This window comes from Anopheles moucheti, chromosome 3 (assembly GCF_943734755.1).
Source record: "Anopheles moucheti chromosome 3, idAnoMoucSN_F20_07, whole genome shotgun sequence".
Classification (NCBI taxonomy): domain Eukaryota; kingdom Metazoa; phylum Arthropoda; class Insecta; order Diptera; family Culicidae; genus Anopheles; species Anopheles moucheti.
In genome coordinates, this window is record NC_069141.1 from 46,468,064 (window position 1) to 46,487,438 (window position 19,375).

At 46.5% G+C, this 19,375-nt stretch overlaps 3 long non-coding RNA genes across 3 annotated transcripts; all 3 read left to right on the forward strand.

The window, feature by feature from the left end:
* The first annotated feature begins 7,261 nt into the window (after nucleotides 1-7,261).
* Nucleotides 7,262-10,533, forward strand: LOC128304540 (uncharacterized). Its single transcript, XR_008287412.1, has 3 exons — nucleotides 7,262-7,701; nucleotides 7,811-8,094; nucleotides 10,425-10,533. It is a non-coding gene; the product is annotated as an uncharacterized LOC128304540 (long non-coding RNA).
* A 17-nt stretch (nucleotides 10,534-10,550) lies between these two features.
* On the forward strand, nucleotides 10,551-11,493 carry LOC128304541 (uncharacterized). The gene is made up of 4 exons (XR_008287413.1): nucleotides 10,551-10,723; nucleotides 10,797-11,194; nucleotides 11,274-11,336; nucleotides 11,411-11,493. It is a non-coding gene; the product is annotated as an uncharacterized LOC128304541 (long non-coding RNA).
* A 2,646-nt stretch (nucleotides 11,494-14,139) lies between these two features.
* On the forward strand, nucleotides 14,140-17,197 carry LOC128305113 (uncharacterized). Its single transcript, XR_008287446.1, has 3 exons — nucleotides 14,140-14,400; nucleotides 14,510-14,793; nucleotides 17,124-17,197. It is a non-coding gene; the product is annotated as an uncharacterized LOC128305113 (long non-coding RNA).
* Nucleotides 17,198-19,375: the final 2,178 nt, after the last annotated feature.

The window sequence follows — 19,375 nt, forward strand, 5'->3', positions numbered from 1 at the left end:
TTTGTCCATCCGATACGAACTTTGTACTTTGCTATGTAGTTCTACCAGGAGTGTGTTACCATGCAAAAACTGTCTATTTCAACTAATTTCGTCCATCCGATACGAACTTTGTACTTTGCTATGTAGTTCTACCAGGAGTGTGTTACCATGCATAAACTGTCTATTTCAACTAATTTTGTCCATCCACAACGAAATTTGTACTTTGCTATGTAGTTCTACCAGGAATGTATTACCATGCAAAAACTGTCTATTTCAACTAATTTCATCCATCCGATACGAACTTTGTACTTTGCTATGTAGTTCTACCAGGAGTGTGTTACCATGCATAAACTGTCTATTTCAACTAATTTTGTCCATCCACAACGAACTTTGTACTTTGCTATGTAGTTCTACCAGGAGTGTGTTACCATGCAAAAACTGTCTATTTCAACTAATTTTGTCCATCCAAAACGAACTTTGTACTTTGCTATGTAGTTCTACCAGGAATGTATTACCATGCAAAAACTGTCTATTTCAACTAATTTCATCCATCCGATACGAACTTTGTACTTTGCTATGTAGTTCTACCAGGAATGTGTTACCATGCAAAAACTGTCTATTTCAACTAATTTCATCCATTCGATACGAACTTTGTACTTTGCTATGTAGTTCTACCAGGAGTGTGTTACCATGCATAAACTGTCTATTTCAACTAATTTTGTCCATCCACAACGAACTTTGTACTTTGCTATGTAGTTCTACCAGGAGTGTGTTACCATGCAAAAACTGTCTATTTCAACTAATTTTGTCCATCCGATACGAACTTTGTACTTTGCTATGTAGTTCTACCAGGAGTGTGTTACCATGCAAAAACTGTCTATTTCAACTAATTTTGTCCATCCAAAACGAACTTTGTACTTTGCTATGTAGTTCTACCAGGAGTGTGTTACCATGCAAAAACTGTCTATTTCAACTAATTTCATCCATCCGATACGAACTTTGTACTTTGCTATGTAGTTCTACCAGGAGTGTGTTACCATGCATAAACTGTCTATTTCAACTAATTTTGTCCATCCACAACGAACTTTGTACTTTGCTATGTAGTTCTACCAGGAATGTATTACCATGCAAAAACTGTCTATTTCAACTAATTTCATCCATCCGATACGAACTTTGTACTTTGCTATGTAGTTCTACCAGGAATGTGTTACCATGCAAAAACTGTCTATTTCAACTAATTTCATCCATCCGATACGAACTTTGTACTTTGCTATGTAGTTCTACCAGGAGTGTGTTACCATGCATAAACTGTCTATTTCAACTAATTTTGTCCATCCACAACGAACTTTGTACTTTGCTATGTAGTTCTACCAGGAATGTATTACCATGCAAAAACTGTCTATTTCAACTAATTTCATCCATCCGATACGAACTTTGTACTTTGCTATGTAGTTCTACCAGGAGTGTGTTACCATGCAAAAACTGTCTATTTCAACTAATTTCATCCATCCGATACGAACTTTGTACTTTGCTATGTAGTTCTACCAGGAGTGTGTTACCATGCATAAACTGTCTATTTCAACTAATTTTGTCCATCCACAACGAACTTTGTACTTTGCTATGTAGTTCTACCAGGAATGTATTACCATGCAAAAACTGTCTATTTCAACTAATTTCGTCCATCCGATACGAACTTTGTACTTTGCTATGTAGTTCTACCAGGAGTGTGTTACCATGCAAAAACTGTCTATTTCAACTAATTTCGTCCATCCAATACGAACTTTGTACTTTGCTATGTAGTTCTACCAGGAATGTGTTACCATGCAAAAACTGTCTATTTCAACTAATTTTGTCCATCCACAACGAACTTTGTACTTTGCTATGTAGTTCTTCCAGGAGTGTGTTACCATGCAAAAACTGTCTATTTCAACTAATTTTGTCCATCCGATACGAACTTTGTACTTTGCTATGTAGTTCTACCAGGAGTGTGTTACCATGCAAAAACTGTCTATTTCAACTTATTTCATCCATCCGATACGAACTTTGTACTTTGCTATGTAGTTCTACCAGGAATGTATTACCATGCAAAAACTGTCTATTTCAACTAATTTCATCCATCCGATACGAACTTTGTACTTTGCTATGTAGTTCTACCAGGAATGTGTTACCATGCAAAAACTGTCTATTTCAACTCATTTCATCCATCCGATACGAACTTTGTACTTTGCTATGTAGTTCTACCAGGAGTGTGTTACCATGCATAAACTGTCTATTTCAACTAATTTTGTCCATCCACAACGAACTTTGTACTTTGCTATGTAGTTCTACCAGGAATGTATTACCATGCAAAAACTGTCTATTTCAACTAATTTCATCCATCCGATACGAACTTTGTACTTTGCTATGTAGTTCTACCAGGAATGTGTTACCATGCAAAAACTGTCTATTTCAACTAATTTCATCCATCCGATACGAACTTTGTACTTTGCTATGTAGTTCTACCAGGAGTGTGTTACCATGCATAAACTGTCTATTTCAACTAATTTTGTCCATCCACAACGAACTTTGTACTTTGCTATGTAGTTCTACCAGGAATGTATTACCATGCAAAAACTGTCTATTTCAACTAATTTCATCCATCCGATACGAACTTTGTACTTTGCTATGTAGTTCTACCAGGAGTGTGTTACCATGCAAAAACTGTCTATTTCAACTAATTTTGTCCATCCGATACGAACTTTGTACTTTGCTATGTAGTTCTACCAGGAGTGTGTTACCATGCAAAAACTGTCTATTTCAACTAATTTTGTCCATCCACAACGAACTTTGTACTTTGCTATGTAGTTCTACCAGGAGTGTGTTACCATGCAAAAACTGTCTATTTCAACTAATTTCATCCATCCGATACGAACTTTGTACTTTGCTATGTAGTTCTACCAGGAGTGTGTTACCATGCAAAAACTGTCTATTTCAACTAATTTCATCCATCCGATACGAACTTTGTACTTTGCTATGTAGTTCTACCAGGAGTGTGTTACCATGCATAAACTGTCTATTTCAACTTATTTTGTCCATCCAATACGAACTTTGTACTTTGCTATGTAGTTCTACCAGGAATGTGTTACCATGCAAAAATTGTCTATTTCAACTAATTTCGTCCATCCGATACGAACTTTGTACTTTGCTATGTAGTTCTACCAGGAATGTGTTACCATGCAAAAACTGTCTATTTCAACTAATTTCGTCCATCCGATACGCACTTTGTACTTTGCTATGTAGTTCTACCAGGAATGTGTTACCATGCAAAAACTGTCTATTTCAACTAATTTCGTCCATCCGATACGAACTTTGTACTTTGCTATGTAGTTCTACCAGGAATGTATTACCATGCAAAAACTGTCTATTTCAACTAATTTCATCCATCCGATACGAACTTTGTACTTTGCTATGTAGTTCTACCAGGAGTGTGTTACCATGCAAAAACTGTCTATTTCAACTAATTTCGTCCATCCGATACGAACTTTGTACTTTGCTATGTAGTTCTACCAGGAATGTGTTACCATGCAAAAACTGTCTATTTCAACTAATTTCGTCCATCCGATACGCACTTTGTACTTTGCTATGTAGTTCTACCAGGAATGTGTTACCATGCAAAAACTGTCTATTTCAACTAATTTCGTCCATCCGATACGAACTTTGTACTTTGCTATGTAGTTCTACCAGGAATGTATTACCATGCAAAAACTGTCTATTTCAACTAATTTCATCCATCCGATACGAACTTTGTACTTTGCTATGTAGTTCTACCAGGAATGTGTTACCATGCAAAAACTGTCTATTTCAACTAATTTCGTCCATCCGATACGAACTTTGTACTTTGCTATGTAGTTCTACCAGGAATGTATTACCATGCAAAAACTGTCTATTTCAACTAATTTCATCCATCCGATACGAACTTTGTACTTTGCTATGTAGTTCTACCAGGAATGTGTTACCATGCAAAAACTGTCTATTTCAACTAATTTCGTCCATCCGATACGAACTTTGTACTTTGCTATGTAGTTCTACCAGGAATGTGTTACCATGCAAAAACTGTCTATTTCAACTAATTTCGTCCATCCGATACGAACTTTGTACTTTGCTATGTAGTTCTACCAGGAATGTGTTACCATGCATAAACTGTCTATTTCAACTAATTTTGTCCATCCAATACGAACTTTGTACTTTGCTATGTAGTTCTACCAGGAATGTGTTACCATGCAAAAACTGTCTATTTCAACTAATTTCGTCCATCCACTACGAACTTTGTACTTTGCTATGTAATTCTACCAGGAGTGTGTTACCATGCAAAAACTGTCTATTTCAACTAATTTCGTCCATCCGATACGAACTTTGTACTTTGCTATGTAGTTCTACCAGGAGTGTGATACCATGCAAAAACTGTCTATTTCAACTAATTTCATCCATCCGATACGAACTTTGTACTTTGCTATGTAGTTCTACCAGGAATGTGTTACCATGCAAAAACTGTCTATTTCAACTAATTTCGTCCATCCGATACGCACTTTGTACTTTGCTATGTAGTTCTACCAGGAATGTGTTACCATGCAAAAACTGTCTATTTCAACTAATTTCGTCCATCCGATACGAACTTTGTACTTTGCTATGTAGTTCTACCAGGAATGTATTACCATGCAAAAACTGTCTATTTCAACTAATTTCATCCATCCGATACGAACTTTGTACTTTGCTATGTAGTTCTACCAGGAGTGTGTTACCATGCAAAAACTGTCTATTTCAACTAATTTTGTCCATCCAATACGAACTTTGTACTTTGCTATGTAGTTCTACCAGGAATGTGTTACCATGCAAAAACTGTCTATTTCAACTAATTTTGTCCATCTAATACGAACTTTGTACTTTGCTATGTAGTTCTACCAGGAATGTGTTACCATGCAAAAATTGTCTATTTCAACTAATTTCGTCCATCCGATACGAACTTTGTACTTTGCTATGTAGTTCTACCAGGAATGTATTACCATGCAAAAACTGTCTATTTCATTTAATTTCGTCCATCCGATACGAACTTTGTACTTTGCTATGTAGTTCTATCAGGAATGTATCACCATGCAAAAACTGTCTATTTTAACTAATTTCGTCCATCCAATACGAACTTTGTACTTTGCTATGTAGTTCTACCAGGAATGTGTTACCATGCAAAAACTGTCTATTTCAACTAATTTCGTCCATCCGATACGAACTTTGTACTTTGCTATGTAGTTCTACCAGGAGTGTGTTACCATGCAAAAACTGTCTATTTCAACTAATTTCGTCCATCCGATACGAACTTTGTACTTTGCTATGTAGTTCTACCAGGAATGTGTTACCATGCAAAAACTGTCTATTTCAACTAATTTTGTCCATCTAATACGAACTTTGTACTTTGCTATGTAGTTCTACCAGGAATGTGTTACCATGCAAAAACTGTCTATTTCAACTAATTTCGTCCATCCGATACGAACTTTGTACTTTGCTATGTAGTTCTATCAGGAATGTATTACCATGCAAAAACTGTCTATTTCAACTAATTTCGTCCATCCGATACGAACTTTGTACTTTGCTATGTAGTTCTACCAGGAATGTGTTACCATGCAAAAACTGTCTATTTCAACTAATTTCGTCCATCCGATACGAACTTTGTACTTTGCTATGTAGTTCTACCAGGAATGTGTTACCATGCAAAAACTGTCTATTTCAACTAATTTCGTCCATCCAATACGAACTTTGTACTTTGCTATGTAGTTCTACCAGGAATGTGTTACCATGCAAAAACTGTCTATTTCAACTAATTTCGTCCATCCGATACGAACTTTGTACTTTGCTATGTGGTTCTACCAGGAATGTGTTACCATGCAAAAACTGTCTATTTCAACTAATTTTGTCCATCTAATACGAACTTTGTACTTTGCTATGTAGTTCTACCAGGAGTGTGTTACCATGCAAAAACTGTCTATTTCAACTAATTTCGTCCATCCGATACGAACTTTGTACTTTGCTATGTAGTTCTACCAGGAATGTGTTACCATGCAAAAACTGTCTATTTCAACTCATTTCGTCCATCGGATACGAACTTTGTACTTTGCTATGTAGTTCTATCAGGAATGTGTTACCATGCAAAATCTGTCTATTTCAACTAATTTCGTCCATCCAATACGAACTTTGTACTTTGCAATGTAGTTCTACCAGGAATGTGTTACCATTCAAAAACTGTCTATTTCAACTAATTTCGTCCATCCGATACGAACTTTGTACTTTGCTATGTAGTTCTACCAGGAATGTGTTACCATGCAAAAACTGTCTATTTCAACTAATTTCGTCCATCCGATACGAATTTTGTACTTTGCTATGTAGTTCTACCAGGAATGTGTTACCATGCAAAAACTGTCTATTTCAACTAATTTCGTCCATCCAATACGAACTTTGTACTTTGCTATGTAGTTCTACCAGGAATGTATTACCATGCAAAAACTGTCTATTTCAACTAATTTCGTCCATCCAATACGAACTTTGTACTTTGCTATGTAGTTCTACCAGGAATGTGTTACCATGCAAAAACTGTCTATTTCAACTAATTTTGTCCATCCAATACGAACTTTGTACTTTGCTATGTAGTTCTACCAGGAGTATGTTACCATGCAAAAACTGTCTATTTCAACTAATTTCGTCCATCCGATACGAACTTTGTACTTTGCTATGTAGTTCTACCAGGAGTGTGTTACCATGCAAAAACTGTCTCTTTCAACTAATTTCGTCCATCCGATACGAACTTTGTACTTTGCTATGTAGTTCTACCAGGAATGTATTACCATGCAAAAACTGTCTATTTCAACTAATGTAGAAAACGCAAAAAAGTCGATAATTAATTAGGAACGCTATCTCACTAGAGCGAACCAAAAAATTAGTTCTTTATTCGTCAACGTTTTCTAGCGGTAAAAAAGGGCGTCTCGCGCGTCGTCCTGCCCTTATATACATTCTTTTTCGGTTAGTCCTTCACTCACCGCGGTACTCAGATATCCCGACCGTGAAGCTTTCTTCCGACAACTTCGTAAATACGATATAATGTCCGACAGTGACAGCAGCGGTCGGTGTAAACATCGTTTGTTTACAACATTGCCTCCCGCAGTGAGACAACTGGCTTTCATCCTCTACTCACTCTCACTCTACTTCCTGTTGCTGTCGCTGCCGATCGCTGTCACTTTACCATGCGCCGTATTTTGTTTATCATTCCTAGCTCACGCAGGTAAGTTTCCTTTCCGTACATCTAATAACGCAATCTTTGTTGCAGGTCGCTTATAAATTCCACTGGCGGTTTGGACGCTTGCCTGTCTTACTTGACCGTCCTGGGCCCTAACTACATCGATCACGCGTCCCTTTGGCCAACTGTTCCGCGGCAAACAATTGTCGACTACTATCACTACATCTCCCACCTGAATCGGCCGCACCGACACAAACCACTTAGATCGACGGGTCAGCGTGGGGAGGTATTCCGATACCCATCTCCTCCAGAATACGTCAGCGTTGCGTTGGGCGGCTCTCCACGCTGATTTAGCGGCGATACCACTGTCGTCAAATACGGCGGGCGGCTTGCACCCGTTGGAGCTTCCGAGTAGTAGATGGTTTGGTGTGATCGGTGTGTCCATCTCGTCGTCCAACGGCACGTAGGTAAGTGGTCTCGAGTTGATGATGAACTCGATTTCCGTTAGCGTCGACATCAGCACCTCGTCCGTCGGTTTTCGTGGAAGCTCAAATTGACCCAGCACTTTCTTTACAGACCGGACCAGTCTCTCCCAGCATCCGCCGAAATGTGGTGCGGCTGGCGGATTAAAACTCCATTTCATCTCGGGCCCAACGAATTCGTCCATCATCGCGTTAACATCCACTGTCTGCAAGGCTTCCTCGAGCTCCCGAGCCGACCCGACGAAATTGGTCCCCCTATCGCTGATGATCTCTATCGGTTTTCCGCGCCTAGCGATGAAGCGCCGAATCGCCATAATGCAGGACGCCGTTGTGAGGGAGTGAGCCATCTCCAAATGGATAGCTCTGCACGTCAGACAGGTGAATATGACTCCCCACCTCTTCTCTACTCGTCTTCCTACGGCAACCAGGAGGGGTCCAAAATAGTCCACGCCTGTAAATGAAAAGGCTCGTTGCCCGACCGCAACTCGTTGGGATGGTACGTTTCCCATCGAGGGAGGCTCCGGAGTGGCTCCGTCTATTTTGCATCGCTGGCAGGACTTACGTACACGGTTGTACTCACCAAGGACCCGGGGTATATAATAGCGAGCTCGCAGCTCGCTAACAACCGTGCGGTGGTTACAGTGCCGATATCGTTCGTGGTAGCTGAGTATCAACAACTCTGTTCCACGATGCTTCCGAGGGAGGATAATCGGTTGCTGCAGTGTTTCGCTGACCGACAACGTCCCGGCCAGGCGCCCTCGCATCCTTATTATTCCGTGTTCGTCTAGTACCGGCGACAACTTGTAGAGAGGACTATTCTTCTCCACTCTGCTCTTCCACGGCTGCAACTGAGAGGGATCCTTCTTCAAAGAGCGTATTTCACACGCATACACGTCCGCCTGTATCTGGGTGATGATGATCTGCTCGGCCCGTGTCAGCTCTTCTTGTGTTAGCGGTTCACCTAAAATGACATCTTTCCTGATGGCACGACGGACATTAGTGACAAATCTTACCACATACGCAACTGCCCGTAGAAGCCTTCTCCATTTCGAGAAACGATGGAAATTAATGAGAGGCTCCTGTACCGTATGATGCATCACGTTGGGACGTAGTTCTTCGGGGGTGTCTGGAGATGTTGTTTCCGAGCCAGGCCAGAGTGATTCAGAGCCCCATAGGAAGCTCGGACCGTTGAACCAGCGACTAGTTGGCGATAGATCCGGTGTTTTCGTCCACTTGGTCCCGTCATCAGCTACGTTCATTTTCGTCGGGATCCAACGCCATTGCTCAACCTCCGTTGTTTCGAGCAGTTCTCCGACTCGAAATGCTACGAACTGATTATAGCGACGATGATCAGAACGCAACCAACTCAACACGTTCCGCGAGTCTGTCCAAAACACCGTGCGCGAGATGTTCAATCGGTGTGAGTTGACGATCGTAGCCGCTAATCGGGCACCAATCACCGCCGCTTGTAGCTCTAGTCGCGGAATCGAGACGAAACGCATCGGAGCCACACGAGTTTTCGATCCAACGAGAGAGCATTCCACAACTCCGTCTTCTTCGTACCTCAAATAAGCGACCGCGGCCATCCCACATTCACTTGCGTCGCAAAACACATGCAGCTCTACTCCAGCGCGAATCGACGTAACCGCTCGATAACACCTTCTGACTCTCACCTTCTGGACATCAGGGAGCACTCGTTGCCAAATTAACCACTTTTCCGCCGGTTGGTCATGCAGCTCCTGATCCCATCCTATTCCGGAACGCCATATCTCTTGCAGGAGAACTTTTAAATACATCAGGAACATCCCGAGCAAACCCATGGGATCGTAGATGCTCATCAGGATCCGGAGTAGGTTACGCTTCGTTGTGCACGATTTGCCAGCCTGTAGCTTTTCAGTAAACTGCGTCGAGAGCTGGAAAGTAAACGTGTCGGAAGCCGTGTCCCACCACATACCGAGGACCTTTTCCGTTGCTAAACCGTAGCCGACATCGATGCTTTTCTGATGTTCCGCCTGTGTCTGCAGTTGCCTCACCACGTCTAACGAATTAGATACCCAATTCCGGATTTCGAATCCTCCTTTTTGGTGAACATCCCGAACTTCTTTCGCTAGGCATACGGCCTCTTCCTCCGTTTCCACACTCATGAGCATATCGTCCACGTAGTGCTCGTCTTTGATGCATTTTGCCGCACGCGGGAACTCTTCCTCGAATCGCTCTGCGTTGCGATTCTTCACGAACTGTGCGCTGCTCGGCGAACAAGCAGCGCCAAACGTCATCACGGTGACCACGTATACGGCTGGATCGCCGTTTGGATCGTCTCCATCCCAAAGGATCATCTGGCTTCGTTGGTCTTCCGTTCGCATCATCACTTGATGGAACATTTCCCGAATGTCTCCCACAACAGCGACGCGAAACTCTCGGAACTTAAAGAGAACGGAAAGGAGCCCGGCAAGCAGATCGGGTCCCGCTAAAAGGAACGAATTAAGGCTGACTCCACTCACCTTTGCCGCCGCGTCAAAAACCATGCGAATTTTTCCCGGTTTATTAGGGTTGGTAACCGGGAAAATAGGTAAAAACCAGTCGTTTGGTCGTTTGTCCTCCGCCTCACTCGCTGATAAACGTCGAATGTAGCCCTTCTGGATGTAATCTCTCATCTTCTGATTAACCGCCGCAGCTAACTCCGGATCTTTACTCATTTTTCGTTTCAGGAGCTCGTACCGTTTCATCGTTGCAGCTTTGTTACATGGCAATCGGACGTCATCATATCTCCATAGTAAGCCCGTTTCGAATCGATCACCCTGCAGTTTGGTTTCTCGGTTAAGTATCACCAGGGCACGTTCATCGTCCTTGGATTTGAGTAAGCGTGATGGCTTAGTGATACCCAGTGAATCCAACGAGAAGAACGCCTTAACCTCGCTTGTGAGTACACCATCGACGTTACCTTCGCAGCTGCAGATGTGAAAACTTCTGTGTCCTCCGGTTACACTAGCGGTTGCAATAGGGCAGGGTCCGTATATCATCCAGCCCAGCCTAGTTTTCGAAGCAATCGGTTCATTAACCCGTCCTTCTGTACATTTTAGCGGCTTTCCCAAACGACAATTATCTACACCAATTAGTACTCGAGGTACGGCATCGACGTAAGAGGTGAACGGTAAACCCTTCAGATGTGGATACGCAGATTGCAGTTGTTTACCATCTATCGTCTGCGCGGGCAAGGCTAGATTGCTGACCGTGTGTACCTTTGTCAGCTCATGCACTGGAGCCCCTTCGTATGCACCTGATATTTGCACTGCCAGCTGGACGGAAGCCTTTTCTTCTCTGGTAGTATCCCCGGTCCACTTGAGACACAATGGCCGTGACGTTCCGATCAGCCCTAATTCGTCCATCAGGCTATGATCGATGAAGGTCGATGACGAACCTTCGTCGAGAAAGGCGTACGTTCGAACCGTCCTGCCATCCTTCCCATACATAGTTACCGGTACGTAGCGGAACAAAGTGCGATCGTTGGAGCCGGAATGAGTAAGACAATGCTTTTCTGTTGTATTGGTCATTCCCAGAGAACCATGTAGCAACCTATGGTGCATTGCCTCGCACCCATTGGATCCGCAAACTGTTTTAAGGTGACACCACCCCTTATGGTACTTGAGACATTTTCGGCATAGCTTCTTATCTCTTATATGTTCCTTCCTTTCAGCGACGGTCATCGTTTGGAATCGCTGGCATGTATCCAGTGCGGCACACTCTCCCTGGCAGGCTGAACATTTAGAAACATTTGTATGGGGGTACTTACCGCTCGTGGTGGCGGCGTGCATGTTCAAACGTGCGGTGGTGGGCTGGCGCTGATCTGGTCGTACCGGTTTCACACTGCTCCGTCGATCCGAGTCGCCGGATCCACTGCGTTCGAAACGTTCGCTCTTCACCGGAACTACCCTGCTGAGTGCTGCAGCCAACTCGCCGATCCACCTTCCGAAGTCCGACAGCGTAACAGAGGGCAGCTGCTGTTGGTGCCTCGCCCACTCGATGCACGTGGCCGACGGCAGCTTCACGATCAACTCCTTCAGCAGGATAACGTTGCAGGTATATTCCGGCAGCCCAGATGCTTGGATGGTCGCACACAGGTTCCTCACCGCGAATCCGAACTCAACCAGAGTATCTAGCCGATCCGCTCGTGGGGCTGGCATACGTCTCACTTTCTCCATCAAATTTTCAACGATCACCTCCGGCCTCCCAAACCGTAGCTTGAGCACGTCTATGGCTTCCTTAAGTCCGGAAGGCAGCAACAACAACGAGCTGACCGCTTCCAGCGCAGCTCCTTTCAACGCCTTTTGTAGCCTCAGCAGGTTCTCGTAGTCGGAGTACCCGCAGATTGCTGTTGAGTGCTCGTAGCTGGAGATGAAGAGCGGCCACTGTTCTGCGGAACCCGAAAACGTAGGTAGCTCTCTTCCACTGGCTTTCCGCGCGGCAATTTGGGATTGACTCAAGAAAGTCGATCCCAAGCTTCCAAGTGTTCCCGCATGCCCGTCGACGAAAACATTGTGCGGGTACGTTGCTGGCGCGCTCGTGCGCGGTTGGGCAAAAGTGCTGTTTGCCTGACCAAGTCCGCGGGGCGGTATAAACGTGCAATAACCGTGATCGAGTCCGTGTGGTTGGGCGGTGTGTCCGTATCGGTTTCCGTGTGTATGTGTAGACGTGCTGTGTTCGAAATCGTGTCCGTGTGCGGCTGCTGAAGTGTCGTGATCGGTTGCGTGCGGTTGTGCCAACGTGCTGTGCCCAAAATCGTGTCCAGGTCGGTGCGTTGTTCCATTTATGCGGCGAGGATCTCGCGACATGAGATCCTCCATCGCGCTTTGCCACTCGCGAAATTCCGCGTCACGTCTCGCTGTTTCGTTCGCTGGCCATGTCGGTGTCGGTGCATATTTACTGGTGGCCACGGTAGGGTTGTCCTCACATCGGAAGTGTTCCGTGCCGATATCAACGCGCCTTCCAGCAGCATCAAGGGAACCACCATTTTCTCGATGCAGCAGCCAAGCACTTGCTTTTTCTAGCTCGCATTGCGATTCGCGCGCAATTTCACACTCCCCTTTTGAAAACTTCAACTCGCGCGCGCGGAGTTCAAGTTTTCGTTGTTGCAGCTCGATCCTTAAACGCTCGAGTTCGAGCTGCTTCCTCCGGTGTTCCCGGTTAGGGGTCATGAACCCTTCATGGGTTGCTGACCGGTGCGCGGTCGCCATCGCCGAATTCGATGCGCCATCGGTGACGCGTCTTAAACCCTCCGGTTGCGTGTGGCCATTTTGTGCGTGCGTGTTGGTGTGATAAGGGGACGGCCGGGCTGCTTCTGGTGTCGCGTCCAGCGCGATGGCATCCCTGTGCCTCACCGGAAAGTATCCCCACGGAGTCTGCACGGTCTGCTCGCCCCGGTGGCCCAAAATCCCTTCGCTCTGGGACGATTCTTGTACGGCCACGGGCGATCGAGCCGAACAGGAGGGCGTCGCATTCGTCGCGACTACGCTTTCGCGTTCAGCCGTCTGTTCCTCCGAGGGGAATACAGTATCCACTCGCTGGCTCGTCTGTTGCCCGTCTTGCACCGTGTCATCGCCGTGTTCCATTTCGCGAATCACTTAAAACGTGCGCACTATAAACTGGAATCCACTATCGTTCGTTACGCGATCGCGATTATCCCCGGTGGATAATTTACTTTCGATTCGAGCGAATTAAACGCGCACTAAACTTAGCTTTGCGACGCAAATATTCTTGCAAACTGTCGCAAACTTGTTGAAATTTGAAGATTTCCAACAAACTATTTTTTCGAATTAGTTGGAGCTAATTTCTTGAAATTAGAAACTAATTTTTTGGAATGTAGAAAACGCAAAAAAGTCGATAATTAATTAGGAACGCTATCTCACTAGAGCGAACCAAAAAATTAGTTCTTTATTCGTCAACGTTTTCTAGCGGTAAAAAAGGGCGTCTCGCGCGTCGTCCTGCCCTTATATACATTCTTTTTCGGTTAGTCCTTCACTCACCGCGGTACTCAGATATCCCGACCGTGAAGCTTTCTTCCGACAACTTCGTAAATACGATATAATGTCCGACAGTGACAGCAGCGGTCGGTGTAAACATCGTTTGTTTACAACATTGCCTCCCGCAGTGAGACAACTGGCTTTCATCCTCTACTCACTCTCACTCTACTTCCTGTTGCTGTCGCTGCCGATCGCTGTCACTTTACCATGCGCCGTATTTTGTTTATCATTCCTAGCTCACGCAGGTAAGTTTCCTTTCCGTACATCTAATAACGCAATCTTTGTTGCAGGTCGCTTATAAATTCCACTGGCGGTTTGGACGCTTGCCTGTCTTACTTGACCGTCCTGGGCCCTAACTGCATCTATCACGCGTCCCTTTGGCCAACTGTTCCGCGGCAAACAATTGTCGACTACTATCACTACATCTCCCACCTGAATCGGCCGCACCGACACAAACCACTTAGATCGACGGGTCAGCGTGGGGAGGTATTCCGATACCCATCTCCTCCAGAATACGTCAGCGTTGCGTTGGGCGGCTCTCCACGCTGATTTAGCGGCGATACCACTGTCGTCAAATACGGCGGGCGGCTTGCACCCGTTGGAGCTTCCGAGTAGTAGATGGTTTGGTGTGATCGGTGTGTCCATCTCGTCGTCCAACGGCACGTAGGTAAGTGGTCTCGAGTTGATGATGAACTCGATTTCCGTTAGCGTCGACATCAGCACCTCGTCCGTCGGTTTTCGTGGAAGCTCAAATTGACCCAGCACTTTCTTTACAGACCGGACCAGTCTCTCCCAGCATCCGCCGAAATGTGGTGCGGCTGGCGGATTAAAACTCCATTTCATCTCGGGCCCAACGAATTCGTCCATCATCGCGTTAACATCCACTGTCTGCAAGGCTTCCTCGAGCTCCCGAGCCGACCCGACGAAATTGGTCCCCCTATCGCTGATGATCTCTATCGGTTTTCCGCGCCTAGCGATGAAGCGCCGAATCGCCATAATGCAGGACGCCGTTGTGAGGGAGTGAGCCATCTCCAAATGGATAGCTCTGCACGTCAGACAGGTGAATATGACTCCCCACCTCTTCTCTACTCGTCTTCCTACGGCAACCAGGAGGGGTCCAAAATAGTCCACGCCTGTAAATGAAAAGGCTCGTTGCCCGACCGCAACTCGTTGGGATGGTACGTTTCCCATCGAGGGAGGCTCCGGAGTGGCTCCGTCTATTTTGCATCGCTGGCAGGACTTACGTACACGGTTGTACTCACCAAGGACCCGGGGTATATAATAGCGAGCTCGCAGCTCGCTAACAACCGTGCGGTGGTTACAGTGCCGATATCGTTCGTGGTAGCTGAGTATCAACAACTCTGTTCCACGATGCTTCCGAGGGAGGATAATCGGTTGCTGCAGTGTTTCGCTGACCGACAACGTCCCGGCCAGGCGCCCTCGCATCCTTATTATTCCGTGTTCGTCTAGTACCGGCGACAACTTGTAGAGAGGACTATTCTTCTCCACTCTGCTCTTCCACGGCTGCAACTGAGAGGGATCCTTCTTCAAAGAGCGTATTTCACACGCATACACGTCCGCCTGTATCTGGGTGATGATGATCTGCTCGGCCCGTGTCAGCTCTTCTTGTGTTAGCGGTTCACCTAAAATGACATCTTTCCTGATGGCACGACGGACATTAGTGACAAATCTTACCACATACGCAACTGCCCGTAGAAGCCTTCTCCATTTCGAGAAACGATGGAAATTAATGAGAGGCTCCTGTACCGTATGATGCATCACGTTGGGACGTAGTTCTTCGGGGGTGTCTGGAGATGTTGTTTCCGAGCCAGGCCAGAGTGATTCAGAGCCCCATAGGAAGCTCGGACCGTTGAACCAGCGACTAGTTGGCGATAGATCCGGTGTTTTCGTCCACTTGGTCCCGTCATCAGCTACGTTCATTTTCGTCGGGATCCAACGCCATTGCTCAACCTCCGTTGTTTCGAGCAGTTCTCCGACTCGAAATGCTACGAACTGATTATAGCGACGATGATCAGAACGCAACCAACTCAACACGTTCCGCGAGTCTGTCCAAAACACCGTGCGCGAGATGTTCAATCGGTGTGAGTTGACGATCGTAGCCGCTAATCGGGCACCAATCACCGCCGCTTGTAGCTCTAGTCGCGGAATCGAGACGAAACGCATCGGAGCCACACGAGTTTTCGATCCAACGAGAGAGCATTCCACAACTCCGTCTTCTTCGTACCTCAAATAAGCGACCGCGGCCATCCCACATTCACTTGCGTCGCAAAACACATGCAGCTCTACTCCAGCGCGAATCGACGTAACCGCTCGATAACACCTTCTGACTCTCACCTTCTGGACATCAGGGAGCACTCGTTGCCAAATTAACCACTTTTCCGCCGGTTGTTCATGCAGCTCCTGATCCCATCCTATTCCGGAACGCCATATCTCTTGCAGGAGAACTTTTAAATACATCAGGAACATCCCGAGCAAACCCATGGGATCGTAGATGCTCATCAGGATCCGGAGTAGGTTACGCTTCGTTGTGCACGATTTGCCAGCCTGTAGCTTTTCAGTAAACTGCGTCGAGAGCTGGAAAGTAAACGTGTCGGAAGCCGTGTCCCACCACATACCGAGGACCTTTTCCGTTGCTAAACCGTAGCCGACATCGATGCTTTTCTGATGTTCCGCCTGTGTCTGCAGTTGCCTCACCACGTCTAACGAATTAGATACCCAATTCCGGATTTCGAATCCTCCTTTTTGGTGAACATCCCGAACTTCTTTCGCTAGGCATACGGCCTCTTCCTCCGTTTCCACACTCATGAGCATATCGTCCACGTAGTGCTCGTCTTTGATGCATTTTGCCGCACGCGGGAACTCTTCCTCGAATCGCTCTGCGTTGCGATTCTTCACGAACTGTGCGCTGCTCGGCGAACAAGCAGCGCCAAACGTCATCACGGTGACCACGTATACGGCTGGATCGCCGTTTGGATCGTCTCCATCCCAAAGGATCATCTGGCTTCGTTGGTCTTCCGTTCGCATCATCACTTGATGGAACATTTCCCGAATGTCTCCCACAACAGCGACGCGAAACTCTCGGAACTTAAAGAGAACGGAAAGGAGCCCGGCAAGCAGATCGGGTCCCGCTAAAAGGAACGAATTAAGGCTGACTCCACTCACCTTTGCCGCCGCGTCAAAAACCATGCGAATTTTTCCCGGTTTATTAGGGTTGGTAACCGGGAAAATAGGTAAAAACCAGTCGTTTGGTCGTTTGTCCTCCGCCTCACTCGCTGATAAACGTCGAATGTAGCCCTTCTGGATGTAATCTCTCATCTTCTGATTAACCGCCGCAGCTAACTCCGGATCTTTACTCATTTTTCGTTTCAGGAGCTCGTACCGTTTCATCGTTGCAGCTTTGTTACATGGCAATCGGACGTCATCATATCTCCATAGTAAGCCCGTTTCGAATCGATCACCCTGCAGTTTGGTTTCTCGGTTAAGTATCACCAGGGCACGTTCATCGTCCTTGGATTTGAGTAAGCGTGATGGCTTAGTGATACCCAGTGAATCCAACGAGAAGAACGCCTTAACCTCGCTTGTGAGTACACCATCGACGTTACCTTCGCAGCTGCAGATGTGAAAACTTCTGTGTCCTCCGGTTACACTAGCGGTTGCAATAGGGCAGGGTCCGTATATCATCCAGCCCAGCCTAGTTTTCGAAGCAATCGGTTCATTAACCCGTCCTTCTGTACATTTTAGCGGCTTTCTCAAACGACAATTATCTACACCAATTAGTACTCGAGGTACGGCATCGACGTAAGAGGTGAACGGTAAACCCTTCAGATGTGGATACGCAGATTGCAGTTGTTTACCATCTATCGTCTGCGCGGGCAAGGCTAGATTGCTGACCGTGTGTACCTTTGTCAGCTCATGCACTGGAGCCCCTTCGTATGCACCTGATATTTGCACTGCCAGCTGGACGGAAGCCTTTTCTTCTCTGGTAGTATCCCCGGTCCACTTGAGACACAATGGCCGTGACGTTCCGATCAGCCCTAATTCGTCCATCAGGCTATGATCGATGAAGGTCGATGACGAACCTTCGTCGAGAAAGGCGTACGTTCGAACCGTCCTGCCATCCTTCCCATACATAGTTACCGGTACGTAGCGGAACAAAGTGCGATCGTTGGAGCCGGAATGAGTAAGACAATGCTTTTCTGTTGTATTGGTCATTCCCAGAGAACCATGTAGCAACCTATGGTGCATTGCCTCGCACCCATTGGATCCGCAAACTGTTTTAAGGTGACACCACCCCTTATGGTACTTGAGACATTTTCGGCATAGCTTCTTATCTCTTATATGTTCCTTCCTTTCAGCGACGGTCATCGTTTGGAATCGCTGGCATGTATCCAGTGCGGCACACTCTCCCTGGCAGGCTGAACATTTAGAAACATTTGTATGTGGGTACTTACCGCTCGTGGTGGCGGCGTGCATGTTCAAACGTGCGGTGGTGGGCTGGCGCTGATCTGGTCGTACCGGTTTCACACTGCTCCGTCGATCCGAGTCGCCGGATCCACTGCGTTCGAAACGTTCGCTCTTCACCGGAACTACCCTGCTGAGTGCTGCAGCCAACTCGCCGATCCACCTTCCGAAGTCCGACAGCGTAACAGAGGGCAGCTGCTGTTGGTGCCTCGCCCACTCGATGCACGTGGCCGACGGCAGCTTCACGATCAACTCCTTCAGCAGGATAACGTTGCAGGTATATTCCGGCAGCCCAGATGCTTGGATGGTCGCACACAGGTTCCTCACCGCGAATCCGAACTCAACCAGAGTATCTAGCCGATCCGCTCGTGGGGCTGGCATACGTCTCACTTTCTCCATCAAATTTTCAACGATCACCTCCGGCCTCCCAAACCGTAGCTTGAGCACGTCTATGGCTTCCTTAAGTCCGGAAGGCAGCAACAACAACGAGCTGACCGCTTCCAGCGCAGCTCCTTTCAACGCCTTTTGTAGCCTCAGCAGGTTCTCGTAGTCGGAGTACCCGCAGATTGCTGTTGAGTGCTCGTAGCTGGAGATGAAGAGCGGCCACTGTTCTGCGGAACCCGAAAACGTAGGTAGCTCTCTTCCACTGGCTTTCCGCGCGGCAATTTGGGATTGACTCAAGAAAGTCGATCCCAAGCTTCCAAGTGTTCCCGCATGCCCGTCGACGAAAACATTGTGCGGGTACGTTGCTGGCGCGCTCGTGCGCGGTTGGGCAAAAGTGCTGTTTGCCTGACCAAGTCCGCGGGGCGGTATAAACGTGCAATAACCGTGATCGAGTCCGTGTGGTTGGGCGGTGTGTCCGTATCGGTTTCCGTGTGTATGTGTAGACGTGCTGTGTTCGAAATCGTGTCCGTGTGCGGCTGCTGAAGTGTCGTGATCGGTTGCGTGCGGTTGTGCCAACGTGCTGTGCCCAAAATCGTGTCCAGGTCGGTGCGTTGTTCCATTTATGCGGCGAGGATCTCGCGACATGAGATCCTCCATCGCGCTTTGCCACTCGCGAAATTCCGCGTCACGTCTCGCTGTTTCGTTCGCTGGCCATGTCGGTGTCGGTGCATATTTACTGGTGGCCACGGTAGGGTTGTCCTCACATCGGAAGTGTT